Here is a 20,774-nt window from a genome sequence, read left to right as displayed (position 1 = left end):
TTTCTTCTCCAGATGACTTAGGTGCAAGTTCTCTTCGATGTCATCGTGGTCTATTTTGTTTCTTACTTCATGGTTTTGTAACTCTGTTTAATTGACTGGGTCGTGGTGTTTATCTGTTGGTGTAGTTTCCGCTTTAGGGTGATTTGATGTTCCTCAGTTGAAGATTGTTGTGATTTTTTAGTGTGAGATTTTAGTGTGTTCATGTTGTTTTTAGTATCCATATGGTGTGTGATCACTTTTTTTTGTTTGAAGTTTTCTGTTTGTGTTTGTTTCTCATTGATAACTGTTTCTTGCACTTGAGTTGTCTTTTCGTGCGTATTGTCACCATAAACGAAACGTATAGTTTGCATGTATGGTTTACATTTTGATGTGTCATATTGATATTCTTCCGAATTTTTTGTTTCATTATACGGTAACCTATCCTCCGGCGAGGAAAGAATTAGTTTACGCTTATGTTGTGTCCAGATGTACTGGCTATATGGCTGTGTCGTTATCCTGTTCTGCATGGGACTGACGGTGTCTCGGTTAATTCTGTTAAGTGTGTTGTGTTGTGTTTAACGACTGCGTTATGGTCCTGCTCTCGGTGGGCATGACCATATCTTGGGTTTATATCGTCATATTTATGTACTTCTGTTGTGTGTGGCGTGTTGTTTTTAAGTTCTTCTTCACTCAGGGCTTTTTCTTACAGTTCTTCTACTCTAAGAAAGGTCCCCGTTTGTTGCCCACTGGAGAAGTTCGTGTTTGATGTGCCTCGCCACAGTGTAGTCCACGGCGCCGCAGAAACACGCATCGTCGATATAATCTGTTAAGCTAACATATTTTTCTCGCACAATGTTACAACTATTGAGGGGATTCATGTCCGTTGGAGAGTCTGTGGTCAGCATTAGACCAAGTCGTAGCCTCCGGGCTACTGCACGTCGCCACGCTCTTGTTTTGGTTGCTGGTGATTTGTGTTTGCGTCTGCGAGGTGAGATGCTGGTGTTCATATCTGTGTTTTGTTGAGAGGACGCCGGCCGGTGTGGCCGTGCGGTTCTAGGCGCTTCAGTCTGGAACTGCGAGACCGCTACAGTCGCAGGTTCGAATCCTGCCTCGGGCATGGATGTTTGTGATGTCCTTAGGTTGTGCACGGCAACCCCTGGAGGTACCAGCAAACTTCTGAATGATATTACTATGGGTCTTCACTTTTGCGGCCACGTTGGAGAGGTGTTGTCGGAAAGTTAGGGTCATATCGAGTGTTATTCCGAGGTACTTTGGTGTGCTTCAGTACTGCAAGGTTTGTCCTCGGAGTTTGGTTTATTGTCAGAGTGTCTGTTCCGTACATAGAATGCTGAAGTAACAGTTTTCTGAGGGTTTAGGTGGAGGCATCATTTCCTGAAGTATGTGTCCAGGATTTCCATGTCGGCAGTTAATGTGCTTTCAGCAGTGATGAAACTGGAGCTCTGCGTTACCAAACACATGTCATCAACATATATGAATTTCCTTGAGGTTGTGGCTGGCAGGTCATAAATGTATAAATTGAAAAGGAGAGGGCCCAATACAGATCCTTGACGTAGTGCGTCACTTAATTTGAAGACTTTGCTTCTGTCGTTATCAGAGTAAATCTGGAAAAGTCTGTTGCTTAGCATGTTGGTAAGTGGGTTTGTGAGTTTCCGACACTGAATGATGCTCACAAATTTTAAGAGAAGGCCTTCTCGCCATACGGTGTCGTAGGCGGCGGAAGGATCCAAGGAAGCAGCTATGCTTACGCATTTCTTCTCATATCCATTTTCAATATGGGTTGTTAATGCAAACACATGGTCATTACAGCTTCCACCAGGCCTGAATCCAGCTTGTTATATGGATATTTGTTTACTAATTGTTTCATAGATCCTGTTGTAGATGAGGCATTCAAGTAGTTTGTAAGTAACACTTAACAGGGCTATTGAGCAGTAACTATCTACTTTTATTGGTCTTTGTACGGTTTAAGGACTGCTATTAGCTTGGTTTTCTTGAATAATGGTTGGAGATTTCCAGTGGAGAAATCGTCTGAGAAGGAATTAGAAAGCCATTTGACTGTTGCTGGTCCACAGTGTGTGGGAAATTCAGGGTACATCCCATTGAATCCAGCTGCCTTCCCAACTTTCATGTTTCTGATGGCATCTCTTACTTCTTCTTCATTGAATGGATTGGAAAATTTAGAGGAATTTGGGGCTGCTCTTTTCTTGGCGTTGAGCTGGTTTTTGATTTCCCTTCGTGTCTGCTTATCCTTTGGACTCTTGGAATTTGAGATTAGATGTTTGGCAAATTCATTCAGCTTGATGGCAGCTTTAGATCTCACCGGTGCTGAGTTTGTTGCATCCAGTTTTCTGATAACAGGCCAAGCTTTGCGACTTGAATATGTGTGATCGAATGATTCTATGGTTTCATGCCCGACCTTCTTCCTATTCTCACCAAGTGACTGCAGAAAGTCCGTAGCTTTGCTAACAGTTGGATTTTCTTCATATTCTTCAAGCAATTTCTCACTGTCCTCATTCCAGCCCAGTGTATATTTTTTACGATAGCCTCTGGGGATAAATCTTCTGGCTGCTCCTTTAATTTGCAAGGTTACTCGCGTCCGTGACGTACGCTAAGTCACACGTGCCTCCTGGGTGGTGCTAAATGAGTAACAACAACAATATGAGACCCGACTGCCCGAAAAGGCGTCCCGGTCATAGAATGCAGAGCAAAGAGAAGTGAATAAAAGGGGCAAAAAAGTGAAAGAGTGACTATGTAAATTAATCTATATGGTTCTGTTTTGATATTTTATTAACAAATGTTGATATCTTGGAAAAAAACTTTTTTGTTATCAGATTAATGATGCCTGTCTGTAAGTTTCAGATTCAGTATAACATAAGAGGATTCTGTTTATGTAAGCTCCTCGCTATGACTTGTATAAAAACTGCAAAAAAGGAATATTGCAATATGACCAAATGAACTGCGAAAAGTGTTATTAGGCAGATAAGTAATAAAAGATAAAAATAACCAGGAACAGCCTTGAATACAAAAAAAACTATAAAATGGTGTCAGAAATGAACTGCCATAAAATCGAAAAAGGGCAGTCAAATATATAATATATGATGAAATTACAGTGTTGAAGTATTTGCAAACATGGACAGTCAAAGGCTAGTGCAGGCAGCAAAGTAATTTGACTATTGTATTAATTAATATTGGTGTGTTTTACTATGATGTTTCTAAAATGGACTGTGTCAACTAAGGGTAGTGAGAAAAGAATGCTAGATCAAATTTAAATATGTTTATATGTCGGTGTAGATATTCTAGGATAGACTACTACTATTAGAAGCAGCATTGAAAATTTTGTTGCTTAATAATTTCAAAACTATGCTATAGGATGTATAAGGTTGAAACGTCTTGTGATATTGTTGTATGTATGCTTGTATATGTGGACCCACATTTTTCTTTAATACTTACAACCTGCTATGCAATATTCTTAGTAATGCAGAAACTCTTGATTAACTTATTGTTTCGCAAAATGAGAGTGAATAATCATATGTCTACAGGATTGTATACTGATGTTTATGTCTTGTTTCGATAATGATGTGTATAAAGTTTATTGTGTTTTAGTGTATTTTGTGACATTTTTCTGCCCAACACTGGTTGGATTGATTATTTCTTTGACTGCTCGACACCGGATTGGTGTTACTGATGTTTCATTGATGTATCCCTGTCGTTTAATTTTAATGAAACATGGGACATGTGTAACACCAATATCGATTGTAAGTAGGTTATACTATGCAACTGTGTGTATGTAACTATGAAGTGGTTGTTCTTTACTAATGAAGGTCATTCAATTGTCAGGGGGAAGTTGAAATTTGTAATACAAGTATTGTAAATAAAACTGAAGGATATCTAAAAATAACGGCATTTGATAATATATGTCTGCTCATAAAAGAGAAATTGTTCCTTGAATGCTGGTTCATGCTTAGGGAATTTGTATTGTGTCGAATAAAAGATGTAGGGAACCCCCCTCCGCTACGGAAGTGGCTTGGTGCACGGTAAAAGATGGTTGTGGCGGTCGATCTGAGCGACTACTGCGTGAGCATGCAAAGCAGTCAGTGGCTAGCCGTTGTATGGTTAACAAAGAGGGTGCCAAGTGAGACATTTGGAAGCTAATCTATATTGAAAACTTGCCTCGGGTGTGGATTCGGCTGTCGGATGGTGCTCTTGGTGTTATGGAAAGGCTCTAAAACTAGAAAAATACGTCGCGTAGAAGACTTTGTAAATAGCATTCAACTTCAAGAGCGCGGGACCAGTTAGCCGCCACATTGCTTGCCACCACTATTGCGCCACTTCTTCGCCAACTTCAGGAACGCAGATATGTATTATAGCATGGACCAGTATATTTCTGAGTCTGCAATAACAATCGAAGTGCTATTAACTCGTGTTTTGAACCCTAACTTTATCCAGATCATGAACCGATGCAGGATCCTTTCCTAAATGTGCAGAAAACCGAGTATCCTGTGTCTAACAAAACGATGATTTGTCTCTGTGTGTTAAATGTGCAATAATTCAGTGCCAACGTGTATAAAGCTTACAGTCTAAAATACCTGCTTAACAAGTGATGAAAAGGAGCACAAAATTAAACCCTTTTGAAAAGTAGTTCAGCCTTGCCTGCTATCATGAATGATTTTGTTGAGATTATTCGAGTACAGTGTTGAGTAATTTGCTTTGAAAGATGAAAATTTAAACTATTCCGAGTAGGACTAATAATTAATTATGATAGAATTGAACTTAACTGCTGAAATTATCGAAGAGTTGGCCTAAAGAGACAGTATCAGTTTACGGGTACCCCATCATATGCTTTTTATACCAAAAAGATATTTGGAATATTACCTTTACTAAAGGAATCATATATTTCCATATTAATCAGAATATAAAAAGTGTTTATGTGGTATTATTTAATTTTATTTGTAATATTTCTAGGCCAGTTAAGTCAGAACTCTTTCCATGCCCAAATTTAGTTCGGTGTAACATGCAGTTTCATCTTAATACTGTGTTACGTAATGATTATAACTATTGTTATGAGGACTGAGGCAATATCTTACTTTCTATGATTACTAGTAGGTGCATTAATAGTAACTATTGCTACCCACAACTTAGATCGTCCTGTATTCGTGAGTACCCAATTCACTATTCAAAGGGAGTGTTAATGAAAGTTACTTTAGCTACCCATGTTCTATTTCCTTGAACATAATGTTTCAAATTATTATACCTAATTAGGCTGGCAACCGTTTGTTATTTCATTTTATGCACTTCTCTACTTTCATTAACCCCAAAGTAAAGCCAGTTAAGTTTTCTATTAATTTCCAATGGTACGAAATTACTGTCCGCCATCCTCTATTCATTAGCTAAACACATGGTCAAACAACTGAAATTCCTCCCAGAGGCTAACGCTAGTTTGTGAGAGAGTGTTATATTTGGCGTCAACTTGCAATATAGTGTTATAAGCGCCACTCCATCTTCCAAAGTGATCATCTGACGGCACCAGTCGAACCGTGCTCATATGATGCTGTGGCGTGAGTCGAAGGCGGGCTAAAGGAGTGCGTGCTCGTAGCGCACTGTTAATAACTGTTTCGCAACCGTTCTTGTGACACGTCCGGTTGCACAAGCCCTCTTGTCTGTGCTGTGTTAGCTGCGTGATCCGCAATGCTACCTTTACAATACGACGATCCTCTCGGGCGTCTGTGTTGCGTGGATGTCCAGAACCTCGTCTGCGGGTGTGAGACTTTTAAGGTGACCACTGACACCAGCACCGTTGAACAACTGCGCAGCACGTCCAACTTGTGGGGCAGTTCTCCGAAAGGCCCATCCCGCCAATCGTAAGAGCACAATTAGACCCCTTTCAAACTCGCTCATCTGGCTGTAGGAAGCACGAATGCGTCTCCTTGGTATGTTTGACTGCTTGCTTCATACGTTTGTACTACAATGAAACTTCCAGCTATGAGCATTCCCTATTAAAGGATAGGCACAGTTGGCGCTCTGATAGCAATGCCCTATGCTATATGTTGGCGGAAGATGCTGAAACTGTTATCAGGACATCTACTATCTCCCAGGTGGCATATGCCGTCATCAGATCAAAATCTACATCTTCTTTGCAGGTGTAATAATATTTTACGGCATGTACTTGTTGGATATATTCCAGTCTCTGTCTTTCCCTTCAGATTTTACCCTCTATAGAGCTCTCTGGTACCATGAAAGCTATTCACTTGTGTCTTATCACAAGTCCTTTCATCTTATCTGTTCTTCTTATCAGTGTCTTTCATTTGCTTCTTTCTTTGCTGAATTTGCACAGAACGTACTCATTTCTGATGATATAAATAGACCTAATTTTCAATATCAGTATCCTTCTGTAGCACCACAAATCACACATATGGTGTCTCTTCTTTCCGGTTTTCACACAGTCCATGCCTCATTATCATACAATGTTGTGCTCCTAAACTGCATAGAAATTTCTTCCTCGGGTTGAAGCCTTTGCCTAATGCTAGCAGACTTCTTTTGGTTAAGAATGCCCTATTTCCCTGTGGCTCTGGTTCGACCGCATACCTTGCTTCCAGGATAGCAAAATTCCACCTCTTCGTCTACTTCGCGGTCACTATTTTTGATGTTAAGCTTAACAGGAATCTCATTTCTGCTACTCCTCATTACTATCATCTTCCATCGGTTTATCATCAGTCATGTTCTATGCTGAGCAGACTGTTCATTCCATACTTTTGGTAATTCTTTCCCGCTTTCACTGAGGATAGCAACGTCAGCGAATCTTATTTCCGTCCCCGAAATCGTCTGTAATCTCCGTGATTGCTTCTTCAATGTATAGACAGTACATTAGGGGAAAAGGACTGTATCCCGGTCTTACACCCTTTTTAATCCAAGCATTTCATTCATGGCCTTCCACTCTTATTGTTTCTTCTTTGTTACTTTTTTGAGATATCAATCTTCTGACTGGTTTGATGATGGTTTGATGAGGTCCGCTACGAACTCCTCTCCTGTGCCAACCTCTTCACCTCAGAGTAGCACTTTCAACCGAGATCCTCAGTTATTTGCTGGATGTATTCCAATCTCTGTCTTCCCCTACAGTTTTTGCTCTCTTAGCTCCCTCTAGTACCATGGAATTCGTTTCCTGATGTCTTAACGTATGTACTATCATCCTGTCCCTTTTCTCACCGATTCTGCGAAGAACCTCCTCATTCCCTTCCTTATTGGTCCACCTAATTGTCAACATTCGTCTGCAGCACCATATGTCAAATGCTTCGGTTCTCTTCCGTTCCAGTTTTCCCACAGTCCATGTTTCACTGCCATACAATGCTGTGTTCCAAACGTACATTCTCAGAAATTTCTTCCTCAAATTTAAACCTGTTTTTGATACTAATAGACTTCTCTTGGGCAGGAATGCTCATTTTACCAGTGCTAGTCTGATTTTGATATCCTCCCTGCTCCCCCCGTCATTCGTTATTTTGCTGCCTAGGTAGTAAAATTCCTTAACATCATCTGCTTCGTGACTATCAATCCTGATGTTAAGTTTCTCTGTTCTCCTTTCTGGTACTTCTCATTACTTTCGTCTTTCTTCGCTTTATTATCAGTCCATATTCTGAACTCATTAGACAGTTTATTCCATTCAGCAAATCATGTAATTCTTCACTTTCATTCAGGATAGCAATGTCATCAGCGAGTCGTATCATTGATATCCATTCACCTTGAATTTTAATTCCACTCCTGAGCTTCCTTTTGTTGCCATCATTGCCTTGAAACGTCTCTGTGGAGTCGTTTCGTAGACGCTTGTCTCACTGGATTCTATGCATTATATTCTGTCCACCGCCTGATTGCGGTTTAATTTATTAACTCTCTCAGAAAGACTGAGTAATCAAACTAAGGCTTATTAAATGATATTATGTTTGATTTTTTTGTGTTCCATAAGAAATCATGTCCTGTATTTATTATGGTTTTCCCTTCACCCTACCCTATATGTGAGTAAATGTGACTGAATGAATGTTTTTACGATTGGTTTCGGGTTTCTTTTGCGGGGGACGCTAAGTTGGCTGTCGTCTGCTAGGAGCAGGTCATGTTTCCTTCTCGTTTGGAGTGTAGCACAGGAAGACCAACTTAGGATTCCAGTACCTGGGCAGAGAGGTTTACCCCTTTTTGTCTGAGGTTGGTTTGTCTGTCAGGTTGGTAGCGGAAGCCTACCCCTGTGGTAGCTTCCGTTGCACCTGTAGTTAGGCGAAGCTCGGTGGAGAAAGGACTGTCTGGAGCTAGCGGTTGGTTAGTACAGTTCGTAGCTACTAGAGAGGGTTTCTGCCTTGCCGAGTTAATTTTATTTTGTGACGAGAAAATCATTCTGCTATTGCACCATTAAAATTCCTTACATTTGTGCCTGGTTTAATGTCAAATTTCTGAACAGTTAACTCGTAATCAAGTTTACCACGTTCTGAAGTTCGGCCGTTCGTAAGCGGCAGGCGCGGATTCCATGTCGTATATCTACTATACAAACCTTGCGAATCGGATAAACCTCTTTCGAAGCTAGTGCATGAGCATAATTGTGATAGGTATCTCTCTGAACTATTTCTGTCGAGGGTATGTAGATGGAATGATTGAATTATTGTGTTCCACTTCCATTTTGTGGGTTTTTCCTTTTTTTTAATTGCGCTATTCTACCATTTTTGGCGAATTATTTAGTTAAATTTTTCATTCAGGCACCAGTCATGTGTATTCATTGGATGTGCTTCAAATTCAGTAATAAAATAAATGTGCTACGTAAAAGATAAATCCTGCGTCCTTTATTTTTCTCATCGATGCCAGTTTTCAAATTAATTTTCTATTCCCTGATTTTTTTAAGTCAATCTGCTTGCTTGTGATGAACAAAAATGGGAGAAAAATCAATTTAATTAAACAAGCTCGTTGATATACCACATACAATGCTGTTCATCTTGTTGGTGTCTTTAATAAAAATTGCATTCTTATAATTAAAATCTTTATTTAATTGAAATGACAATTTCCAGTTCGGTCTTTTCTTGTTAGGAAGGGCTTGGGCTGGTGGTGAACCTGTAATTTTTAAATTTATAATTGTCCTTGTGAGGTTGCTTAACCAGAAATTGCGCACAAGGGTTACATCTCCATTATTCTTGGTACGTAACATGTCGAGCCTTGACTAGGATCCGTTTACAGTTCTACATACATACTTTACAGTCTCTTCGATGTACAGTTTGAAGAGTAGGGGCGAAAGACCACATCCATGCCTTACACCCTTCGTTCTTGGTCGTCCACTCTTATTATTCCCTCTTGGTTCTTGTACCTATTGTATAATACTCGTCTCTCTCTATAGCTTCCTCCAATTTTTCTAAGAAATTCGAGCATATTGCATCATTTTACACTGTCGAACGCTTTTCCAGGTCGACAAATCGTATGAGGGTGTCTTGATTTTTCTTTAGTCTTGCTTCCATTGTCAACCGCAACGTCAGAATTGCTTTTAATGTCACCGAAGGTTGTTTTGATTTTCCTGTATGCTGAGTCTGTCTTTCCGACAATAATTTCTTTTTCTTCTTCTGTCACATCCCTAAAGCCAAACTGATCATCATCCAACACGTCTTCAATTTTCTTTTCCATTCTTCTGTATATTATTCTTGTCAGCAACTTGGATGCATGAGCTGTTAATCTGATTGTGCGATAGTTCTTGCACTTGTCCGCTCATGCAGTCTTCGGAATTGTGTGTATGATTTTTCTGCGAAAGTCGATGGTATGTCGCCAGAATCATACATTCAACACACCAATGAGAAAAGTCGTTTTGCTGCCACTTCCCGCAATGATTTTAAAAATTCTCGTGGAATGTTATCTATCCGTTCTGCCTTACTTGATCTTAAGACCTCCAAAGTTATTTTAAATTCTGATTCGAATAACAACCCTATCTCTTCTAAATTAACTAGTGTTTCTTCTTCTATCACCTCAGACAAATGTTCCCCTTAATAGAGGCTTTCAATGTATTCTTTCCACTTATCCGCTCTCTCCTCTGTATTTAACAGTGGAATTCCCGTTGCACTCTTAATGTTACCACCCTTGTTTTTAATGTCACCGAAGGTTGGCTCAAATGGCTCTGAGCACTATGGGACTTAACTGCTGAGGTCATCATTCCCCTAGAACTTAGAACTACTTAAACGTAACTAACCTAAGGACATCACACACATCCATGCCAGAGGCAGAATTCGAACCTGCGACCATAGCGGCCGCGCGGTTCCAGACAGTAGCGCCTAGAACCGCTCGGCCACTTCGGCCGGCTCACCGAAGGTTGTTTTGATTTTCCTGTATGCTGAGTCCGTCCTTATGACAATAATTTCTTTTTCGATTTCTTCACATTTTTCATGCAGCCATTTCCTCTTAGCTTTCCTGCACTTCCTGTTTATTTCATTCCTCAGCGACTTGTTTTTCAAAATTCCTGAGTTTCCCAGAAGATTTTTGTGCTTCCTCCTTTCATCGATCAACTGAAGTATTTCTTCAGTTTCCCATGGATTCTTCGTATTTACCTTCTTTGTACCTATGTTTTTCTTTCCAACTTCTGTGACGGGCCGTTTTAGAGATGTCCATTCCTCTTCAACTGTACTGCCTACTGAGGTATTCCTTATTGCTGTATCTATAGCCTTAGCGAACTTCAAGCGTATCTCGTCACTCCTTAGTACCTCCCTATCACACTTCCTTGCGTATTGATTCTTCCCGGCTACTGTCTTAAACTTCAGTCTACTCTTCATTACTACTATATTGTGATCTATGTCTGCTCCTTGGTACGCCTTACAATTCAATATCTGGTTTCGGATTCTCTTTCTGACCATGATGTAATCAACTGAAATCTTCCCATATCACCCGGCCTTTTCCAAGTATACCTCCTCCTCTAGTGATTCTTGAACAGAGTATTCGCTATTACTTGCTGAAATTTATTACAGAGCTCAATTAGTGTTTCTTCTCTCTCATTCCTTGTCCCAAGCCCATATTCTCCTGTAACCCTTTCTTCTACTCCTTCCCCTGCATTCCAGTCCCCCATGATCATTAGATTTTCATATCCCTGACGTACTGTACTACCATTTCAATATACCCCACACTTTCTCTATCTCTTCATCTTCAGCTTGTGACGTCGGCATGTGTATGTTGGTTGCTGTCGATTCTGATAAGAACAACCCTATCACTGAACTGTTCACAGTACCACACTTTCTGCTTTATCTTCCTATTCATAACGAATCCTACTCCCGTTATACCATTTTCTGCTGCTGATGATATTACCCCATACACACCTAACCAGAAATCTTTGTCTTCTTTCCATCACACTTCACTGACCCCTACTATATCTAGGCTGAGCCTTTGCATTTCCCTTTTCAGATTTTCTAGTTTCGCTACCACGTTCAAGCTTCTGACATTCCACTACTCGACTCGTAGAACTTTATTATTTCGTTGGTTCTTCGATCATTTCTCATGATCACCTCCCCATTGGCAGTCACCTCCCGGAGATCTGAATGGGGTATTACTCCGGAATCTTTTGCCAATGGGGAGATCATCATTACTCTTTCTTCAGTTACAGGCCACATGTCCTGTGGATACACGTTACGTGTCTTTTTTCGGTGGTTTCCATTGCCATCTGAATCCTCACGCTGTTGATCATTGCTAATTCTTCCGCCTTTCGGGGCATTTCCCATCTCTATGACAAGAGAGTGTCCTGAACCTCTGTCTGCTCCTCCGCCCTTTCGCACAAGGTCTTTGACAGAATGAGGTTGACTTCTTATGCTGGAAGTCTTCGGCCGCCAATGCTGATTATTAATCAAAATTTAAGCAGTGGCGCTATTCGAACCCGGGACCGAGGACTTTTTATTACTAATCATAGACGGTACCCCTAGATCTGCGGCAGGCAGGTTTTGCTGAAAATGAAATTTCTTACCTTATCTACATTTCTTACTGAAGAGGTATGCAATACGTATAATTTTGTGGTATTCTCGTTACTTACCCGTTACAAATGAACATATGCTTATCACTTAGAATGAATTACTCTCAGATCTCTGTGAGCCTAAAGTCGAATGATTTTGTTTGTTTCCCGGTTTCGTAATGGGCACGTGCCAGGATGTGGTATATTAATGATTACATATGGACTTCTGTGCAGCAAACGGCTCTTTGCATTGTGCCGCTTCAGGGCAGAAGATTTGCGGTCAGTACACAATAATAACTGCATGCCTGCTTTAAATTTCTGCCTTCTCTTCATTGCATTAGCGTAAAATCGGTATCTATTATTAGCATTCTGTGTTAACGTCGAGAACTTTCCTAATCTTTTCATTATCGGTTCATTTGGAAACTTCGGTAACGGATTCCACTATTCATTAGATTCCTTGCGGTCATACATTAATTCATTATGGGTATACTTAGTATTGTATATGGTGATATTATTGTGCACGTCTTCAAATAGAGTTAAACAGCTTACCCAATTGGAATGTATATATGTCCTCATAAACCTGGTCAGTTCTCTGAAAATCCGTTCTTTGGGATTAGATTGAGGGCTAGGTTTCGATATAAAAATACTGTTAATATCATTATCTTTTAAGAATTTGCGCCATTTGTACCCTGTATGGTACGTGGCTTTGTCAGATAAAATTGCCTCTCGTTTCCCCACGTGAGGAATGTAATCACGTGAAAGTCGTCTTATGATAGTGTTTGCAGTCGCAGATTTTATGGCGTACAGTTTCACATGCTTAGAAAATATGCCATTAAAAGCTGATGCATATTTTACACCACCGCTACTTATCACGTTGCGTCAACCAATGTCTGTACTAACGATTTCCATAGATTTCCTGGGTAGTATGGAATGTAAATCAGTCCGTGATGATGAATTCTGTGGCTTAGCTTTCTGACAAAACAAACAAGTTTTGAATATGTTGTGATGCTTTCTCTTCACAATGGTAAATAACGATATGTGTTGAGTTTTGTTATACACTTCGTCGTTTCGCAATGTCCCAAAACGAAGTGCGTGTGTCTGTCTGAGTCCTTGAGTGTACGTACACACCAGTAAGAGCCATTTGGTTGTCGCCCACAGAATAAGACGTCGTCATACATCCTACAACGTCTAGATAGTGGACTATTAGGTTGATTAGCCAGTAACGTCCTTACCTTGTTCCAGTGAGGATCTGACTTCTGTAAAACTGCCAAGCCGGCCGCTGTGGTCGAGCGGTTCTAGGCACGGCTGGTACGGTCGCAGGTTCGTATCCTGCCTCGGGCATGGATATGTGTGATGTCCTTAGGTTAGTTATGTTTAAGTAGTTCTAAGTCTAGGGGAGCCATTTGAACTATTTTTGTAAATCTGCCACGTTTTTACACAAATCAATGTAATATTGGTAATACTGTTTACCCTGTATTAAAAGTATTGTATAACCGTTCTCAATTTCTGTATCAGTGTGGAAGACGAGACAATGCGTCAGCAATGATGTTATCCTTTCCATTCATAAAAACAATACCAAATGATTAATTCTGCAACAACAAAGCCCAGGTTAATAAAAAATGTCAGGGCTTGGTGATCAGCATAGTTTTTTGTGTGTGTGCCGTGTACATGACAATTTAACTTGTTACACGCCCAGACAGTTGAAAGAGTTTCTAATTCAGTTGCTGAATATGTTTGTTCACATTCACATAAGGTTCGGCTTGAAACTCCAGTGATTCTTACCTGTTCCACTTCCCCGGACTTAGATCCTAAACCACTGCATGACGCGTCACATGTCATACAAAAATCTAGACTGAAATCTGGATGGTTTAAAATGTTTGAATTTTCTAATGCATGTTTTATGTTCTCAAAATGTTTCTGGCATGGCTCTGTCCAGATCCATGCCTGATTTTTTGAAGTAAAGCTATGAGGTGTTTACTGTTTAATAGTTGTTGTGGCAGGAGACGTCGGAAGAAACAGGATGTCCTAGAAACGACTTCAATTGTTTTTAGTTCGTGGACTATGAAAATTTTTAATAGCATCTAATTTATGCGGGTCAGAGCATATACCTTGTGCATTTATTACGTGCCCTAGATACGTTATCTCACTACTTACAAATTTAGATTTCGTAAGATTTTCTGTTACACCAGCTTATGCAAATTTGCACAGAATTTTTAAGTATTTCGTGATGTTCTTTCCACGTCTTTGTGGCGATCAGATTGTCATCTATAATGTGTTACATTTTCTAGTAATTCGTCTCCAAGCACTGCATCCAGAGCAGTTATGAATACACTAGAACCGACGTCCAGTTTGGAAGGTAGAACGCAAAATTGTAATGTTCGTTCCCCGAGTATTAAAGCAGCATATTTCCTGGATTCGGGAGTAATTGCCACTTGCCGAAACGAGTTTGTCATGCCAATGGTAGAAAAGTACATAGCGTCTAGAGATTTTTGCAATTGTTCCTCTAAATTCTCGGGCTTTGTGCGCACTGTTAATATAATCTCATTTATAGCTTAGGCATCTAATGCCAGTCTAATGTTTCCATTAGACTTCGTTACAACAAGTAACGGACTAGAGTAAGGAGATGTAAAAAGTTCTATAATCTTCCATTGCAACATATGTTTGATTTCATGCCACGACGCAGGTCACTGAGATAAAGGTGCATTGTAAGACTTATGAAAGAAAATCTGGTGAAATTTGACTTTGTAAGTATACGTCTTAATGACACCCGGTGGTTTTGTAGAAATCTGTACATAGTTCGATAGGAGTTCAAAAAGTTCATTACGTTGATCATCAGTACGGGCAGTTGTGTCTTCTAATTTATGACTAATCAGTGTTCTTAAATCATTACACTCTTCATCTGATACAATTGTCTGTGTGTTTGTTTCGTCGCGTTCTTGTGTTGCTTAAGTTTTGTATCCAATGCAAGACTTGTCGTGTTTCAGCGTCCTGATATCGAAATCAATAGTGATTTCGCTCCCACCATGTCTAAGGAAACACTTACGTTCCGAGAAGTCAATGCTACTGTTCTTCTCACATACGTATCTAAACTTGTTATGAAATTAGCAACTAGATTTTGGACTAAGAGGAATGGGCATTGTACTGTTCCATTACCTACCTTAATGATCAGAATAACTTGTTTCGTAACTTTGCTTGACTTATTTCCTGCGGCAGTCATAAGCTTACATTTTTGTACGGGAAATTCTGTCATTGGTTCGGATTCCCATTTTCTTATAAAAGTTGTACGATAAAACACTCACAGCAGCTCCTGTATCCAAGAAAATACTGGGTGGAATACCTCCTACTATACCAGTAGTTGTAGCTAAAACTGTTTCATTGGCCGCTGAACGACACTGTGTTTTTTCGTCCAATAGTTCATTTGATAAATTTTTATCGTGATTATAGCGTATGAAAAATGATGGTTGATGATTACAATTATTTACAATATCGTCGATGTCTTGTTATTTTGTGAGTGTATCAAAAAATATCAATCAATACCGAAGTGGCCCCCGAACTTTCATCAGCCACGACCTGGGACTCGGTACTGGGTGTCATTAGCTTGTCGACGTCTTATTCGGTACAGTTGGAGGTGGAGTTTCGTCTGATACTTCAGTTAAATTCATGTTCGGGTACTGGCGATTCCACGCTCGAATCTGTTGCGCTTTTTGTGGTTTAACATCGTGACTTACCTGCTGACGAGTAGGCAAAGTACATTCTGGTTTGTTATTGGTCGTGGTAGCAGTTGCCACAGGCATGTGTTGTCTTTGTTGCTGTTGTTGTATTGTGGTGGTGGATCAGTGTTTTGTTACGTAGTGTTACAGTTTTGCTGTTGGTTGTATCTTGGCTGATAGTTGTTTTTGTCCATATTCCAGTCCCAAATGTTTCCGTTCCTTTCGTTACCATTATTGTTTCTGCCTCTCTTGTGTGGGTTACCGCCTGTAATGTATGTGATGTTATGATTACCATTCATGTTAGAATGTGCCTGCTGATTTTGATAAGTAAACTGGTTTGCGCAAGCACGCAGTAGATTCTGTCGCGATACGTAATAGCCGGCCAGTGTGGCCGAGCGGTTCTAGGCGCTTCAGTCTGGAGCCGCGCGACCGCTACGGTCGCAGGTTCGAATCCTCCCTCGGGCATGGATGTGTGTGATGAGGTTTAAATAGTTCTAAGTTCTAGGGGACTGATGACCTAAGATGTTAAGTCCCATAGTGCTCAGAGCAATTTGAACCATTTTTGATACGTAATAGAACTGGCGCGCCAGGAGTATGTTGGCTGACCCGTGTACCCTGCACACCACATGTAAACGTTGTGGTTGCTGTTTTGCCGCCCACACCGTTGATACTCATATGGCAAATTAACTGAATCCAGCAATGTCAAAATATATGCCGCATCGTTGACGTGGATGTGCAGTAGTTTCAGTTTGATACAGAACAGTGTTATTTCTCATAATATCTTCTTAAATTACCATATTTGGCATTGAAAGCCTCTGGCTCCATGATCTGTTTTCTGAGACGCTCTTGAATAGTTTGAGACCAAAATTTGGCGAAGAAAGATTTTTCGAATTGTTCGTAGGTTACACGTCGGTGGGTTTCGTTGTATGCTCAGACAGCTGCATCTAGCTGGATGTAATCTACTACATATGAAATTCTTTTTCGGTCGTTGCATGATCTGGGGAACACGTATTGAAAGCTCTGAGAAAAATTGCAGTATGTACACTACGTTTCTCGGGAATTAACGGTTGAAATTGGCGGCGTTTGATTAGGTTTTCTTCTTCTTTAGCAGTGTAATACCTGTTCCCTTCACTGTCATTATTATAGCGCTAAATGAAAGGGAATATATTGTGCATGGGTATCACGACCGTGATTTGATAATACTAGTACGGAGGTGGGGCTCCGAGTGCAATTTTGAAATCAAACTGATATGCAAATTAGTTAAAGTGATCAATTAATTTCCCCACTACCTCCTACCCCTGAATGACAACATGTGTTGTCCCCAGCCCACAAGTGGGTCCCCACCCACTCCCCCCACCATCCCTCCCCCAACACCACCTACATATCGGCAAGAATTTGGAATTTTGGCGCGAATTTCAGCGGGAATTAACTATCCCAAGGCTGTGCTGACGTCCCCCCCTCCTCCCCCCCCCCCCCCCACACACATCCAAGGAGCGAATAAAATTGCAATACAGTTCAAAAATTGACAGTGCCATAGAACTGGTGTTATCCTGCTGGGAAAAATTTTCACAGTAGCATTCGAAACTAGTTGCAGATGTACTCAAATTCTTTCATTCACCTATAAGCTAGCGGCAAAAAGACTGGAGTGGAAGGTACTATCTTTATTTGTTGGTGGGAAATATGTTCGACTGAAGAGATGCTGGTGTTGGACGGAGAGGTGTTTAATAAGTGTATTACCTGTGAGTATACAGCTGAGGATTGTGTCTATCGCTGTTTTACGTCCGAGTCCGCTACAGACACCTCCCCCTCCAGTGCTCGACAATAACCCTGAACGAAGGTAATCGAAATTCAGGAAAGCCAATACGTGCTACCACAAATGATGGAAAATGCTTCACTGCTATCTCTGTTCCTTCATGAGATGTGGAATGTAGTGGCAATAGTACAATCATACTTATGGTCGGCTGCAGATTAAATTGGCGACCATGCTGCATGGAGCGTTGGTCAAGAACAATGCGGGAGGATCTGTCAATCTCCAACTTTGTCCTATGAATGTGAGAATGCTCTGTGAATCCCATCCTCACAGTCGTAATCGTAAATTCTGCTCTACAATCGATGTGCTAAAAATATGCAGATAACATGACTGTGTTGGTATAGGACTATGCCGGTATACTTTGGTGTATATGGCAATATGGACATAATACACAGTATTCTGCCTGCATTCATAATGCTTTTAACTGAGGTGCTTATTACAGTACATCATCCCATATCGATGGTGTCTTTCCTATACCATCCATCCACTGGTACTCAGTTGATTACTACATAATGATTAACACAACTTGTTTGAGATGGATAAAGCCTTGGCAGAACACGGGATATTTGCTACTTGTCACTGTTGTGCATGGGATTAAATGTAGTAGTCATCACCCTCACGCAGTTGTTTGGAAGTGTTCCTCAATGCTGCTGACTCTCGCTGTTTCCATGTGCTGTGATGCCCTCTACATGTTTTTTTTTTCACTAATAAGATAAGACTACCTCTTTTTATATTTACTATCCCACACATGCTGTGAACATCTTCCGGCGATGGGCAACATCGGCACAGTAGTCGTGTACATCACTGGGAATTAAGGCAATAACGTTCTTCACAGTGGAACACCAAGACATCTGCCAGTCCATCACTATGGAAGATGAGATTAACTGTACAGGTCATCACCTTCAGTATATCTGTTTGGAAACGCTCTACAATGCCATTAACTCTTCCAGTTTCTATATGTTGCAATGTCTTCCACATTTTTGTCAATGAGAAACGTAAACTCTCCGTTTTATTTCCACCATCCTGAGTGTTGTGGGAGCAACACAGTTTGCACCATGTGATGACCAGCTTTCTGTGAGAGCCAGTGGACTGAAACGTATTAATGTCAATTTAGCAACTGATACAGACCTCGATGTTCAAATGGCTCTGAGCACTATGGGACTTAACATCTGAGGTCATCAGTCCCCTTGAACTTAGAACTACTTAAACCTGACTAACCTAAGGACGTCACACACAGCCATGCCGGAGGCAGGATTCGAACCTGCGACCGTAGCGGTCGCGCGATTCCAGACTGAAGCGCCTAGAACCGCTTGGCCACCCCGGCCGGCCAGATCTCGATGCCATGCTAGGAAAACAAAGTGTATGGCAGGGTATAAAGCTGTAGCCGTACACACTTTGGATATGTTACAGCTGAAAATAAAGTCGGTTGGGTAGGTCTTCCTCCAGCACAGGCGGCAGAGCTTAACACCGCTGTGTGCAAGCTGCTTCGACCACTGGTCAATTGCCCCAAAAGTGTGGTATGTATAAATGTAATGTGCTTGATGGAAACATGTAGATGGTATTTGTTTATCGATATATCAGAAGAGAGACACATGGTGAAATCCTATAGGAGGTTTTGTTACAAGGAGTGGTGCGATGTTAAAGTTTGGGTGCAGGTAGTTTGTAGTTTTTTATCTACTCTGGGTGTTACAAAATAATAATGAGGAGTGCCCTCAATTGTACTAAATGACTGTTAGATCCTGATACCTATCGGTATTTCATACGTCTGAAATGAATTTAATGCACTTGTGCATGACAGTTTATAATTTGAATGTGCAGAATGCTGTCAAACTACACCAACTTTGCCCTTAAAGTATTAGAAATCGACTGCATCTATGATCGTGAAATCAGGACTGTTTTCATTACTATCACCATGGTTTGGTGTTTAAAAGTAGGGTTACCTCAAGTCCTGTTTTATTTCATGCTTTACAATCTCTAATTACGAAGTAGACACCATTTGAATTACAGCTCGTTCTGGAACCAAAAATGGTAGTGTTTTTTCCCGACATGCGAGTAGACTGCATGTAACAGACTGTTCTGTGACGATCAGTTTACTTAGAAAACTAGAAAGCTAGAATCTGCTGCTATTGTGAATGATTGTCTGCTGAATGACAGAAACTTTACAGACAGGATGTTGTCATGCATGCGGTATTTCTTTTCGACGCATCGGAGGAATCTTAAAGGGTTCTCTAATAGACGACATCCTCTCTTACAAGACATGCTCTCCCGATTTGTTTCGTTAATGTCAGTCTGATATAGCATCACTATGATAGAACAGGACCTGCTGTAATGTGCAAAATAGCAACATCCTCTTGAATTATAGCTTGTTGTTGTCGAACGTAAAATGATGGTGTTTTTTCCAACATGTGAGAAAATGGAGTGAAAGGCTGTATTCTGTAATTTTATTTCACTTGTCTGAAATGTTTGTAATACACACTGTAAGAGGTCCGAGCAGATGTAATACAGATGTAATACAGATGTAATGTTATGTAAGAGGTCCGAGCAGATGTAATTTCGATGTATTGCTCATGCGCTGCCTGCGATATGCAAGGTATAAGAGAATCGCTGACCAGAGAGCAGTGTTGACTGTACGAACTGTGTAGCAGTAGCAGTAAGTTGTTGCCAGTGTCTGGCCTGGAGTCTGCTCTAGTCTGGTGTACCATGTTGGCTGGGCAGCGATGCCGGAGCCTGAGTATTAATGTATAAGGTAAAAAAAGCAGCCTCGCGCATATCTAGTAATATTATGTAAAATCCCATGTATATCTTTTAAAAATGTCCTAATAATAGCAAGCATTCATTTCAATTTAAAGAATTTAATTTTTTTTTTTTCAATGCATGATCATTCCGATTGTTGCAAAAGAAAAATCATTCACTTCCTTTCATAAATAACAAATGTATAGGCCAACATTGCACAGAGCTGTGCCGGAAAAAGCTATTGTAAGAGCAGATAGTTGCCGACTTTATCGAGGTGAGAACTTTTGCTTTTTTATTCAGAATGATCTTACAGGGCCATGACGCAGCACTGCTGTCGTCCAAACTTTTCCAGGTTACTGAATTTATTTTTTATTACGAGGTTTAGGAATTTTTCTGTTTCAAGCTTATATTAAATGAGAAAAGAATTTTGTGGGTGCATTAAATGGGAACCAGTTTTGTTCTGAGGTTACACAAAAATTAGAATCACATTCATTATTCATATTAATATTTTAATAATTTTTCTGTGGGGAGGTTACAACACAAGCATGATAATTTATTTACAGAAATTGATTTGAACATAAGGGATGATAGCCAT

The sequence above is a fragment of the Schistocerca serialis genome, chromosome 6 (genome assembly GCF_023864345.2).
Source record: "Schistocerca serialis cubense isolate TAMUIC-IGC-003099 chromosome 6, iqSchSeri2.2, whole genome shotgun sequence".
Classification (NCBI taxonomy): Eukaryota; Metazoa; Arthropoda; class Insecta; order Orthoptera; family Acrididae; genus Schistocerca; species Schistocerca serialis.
Note: the sequence above shows the minus strand (reverse complement) of the source record.